Below are 1,335 nucleotides of genomic sequence, written 5' to 3'. Positions count from 1 at the left end.
CGGGTAAAACACTCACAGAGATAACTCTGCATCCTTCCGGAGTGAGAGCTAATGTAAAAGTTTTGCTGGAGATGAAACTGAGCTGCACTTTCTCCTCCTGACTTTCACCCTTCATCACAGAGGAAGACTAGAGTCGAAAACGGATACTGTGAATGTGTGCGCGTCAAAGGAGAGCAGACAGAATCCAGCAGAGCATGCAGTTTTACGGACAATAGAGGGCTTCTGTGTTGTGTTGGACAGCACAACCAGGTCAGCTGTTCAGCGATGTGGAGACACAGGAAGCTCTGAACAGAAAGATGACGAGGGTTTCAAATGGATTTATAAAAAAGGCCTTGGGACTCAGTCTTTTCGTACTTCTTAGTCACAGCTTGGTCTGTGGCCAGATAAAGTCAAATATGATGTTGTATGTCTCGTCTATCGTGTCATGACTGGATGCTCTATTATAGATTATTGATTAGATGTGCTGTTAAGGTCACATGATGTATTATGGGGAGTCTGCTCAGGGTGTGCACAGGGCTAATGGAGAGGAAAACAAAGACTGAACTTTTATGGACACAAAGGTTTATTGAATCCTGTGGTGATTGCAACATGTTTTAGGCTTTTAAGTTGGCATTTTTGAAAGTTGTTTTCTTGTGTTGAGTCTCTCTCTTCCTCACAGAGATTGGGCGGCTCCACCTGCACCTTCACCTTCACACCTGCACAAGATTACTGCAATCACCACCTGCATTTAAGCCCTGCTGTGAGGCTACTCCTGCACCTGATGTGGTATTTCGACCCGTTCTCTAGATGTCTCTCGTGAATTTTCAATTTGTTCAAGCTTTTCAGCGTTGTGGGATTTTACCAGTGACTAACTCTGCTGTCCTTCATTCTTCCAGTGCCTCCACGAGCCCCCGGTGCTACCACCCAATCGCTGCCACTCTCTCTCCCTGGATTCACTCACCTCAAGCCCTCACGTCTCCAGCCTTCACCTCTCCTCGGATTCCCTCCTCACGCTTTGGACCCTGGATCCCTTTCCCACACCCTTTTTTTCCCCTTCAATAAATTCACTTAGCTGCTTCATCTGCCTCCGGTTGTGCTTTTGGGTCCACACTTAAACACCTGGTTTTCTAACTACTACAGAATCCAGTGTCAAAGAAACAAGTGATGATCACTCAAGGATCTGGACTTCTCGTTACATTTCATAGCATTATGTTAGTATTGCAAATTATGTAAGTTAGTTGTATCCACTCATCTGCAATATGTTTTATAAAACCTTCAACGTATAAACCAGGCTTAAGAGTCATGATATCCTGAGGGGGATGCTGATTTGACTGACAGGTATCTGATCCTTGTACC

At 44.9% G+C, this 1,335-nt stretch overlaps 1 long non-coding RNA gene across 1 annotated transcript; it reads left to right on the top strand.

Moving 5' to 3' along the window:
• Nucleotides 1-615: 615 nt before the first annotated feature.
• Nucleotides 616-1,057, top strand: LOC117806838. The gene is made up of 2 exons (XR_004629770.1): nucleotides 616-765; nucleotides 876-1,057. It is a non-coding gene; the product is annotated as an uncharacterized LOC117806838 (long non-coding RNA).
• The last annotated feature ends 278 nt before the right edge of the window (nucleotides 1,058-1,335 follow it).

Source organism: Notolabrus celidotus, chromosome 22 (genome assembly GCF_009762535.1).
Source record: "Notolabrus celidotus isolate fNotCel1 chromosome 22, fNotCel1.pri, whole genome shotgun sequence".
Taxonomy (NCBI): domain Eukaryota; kingdom Metazoa; phylum Chordata; class Actinopteri; order Labriformes; family Labridae; genus Notolabrus; species Notolabrus celidotus.
This window is presented reverse-complemented; position numbering and strand designations above follow the sequence as displayed.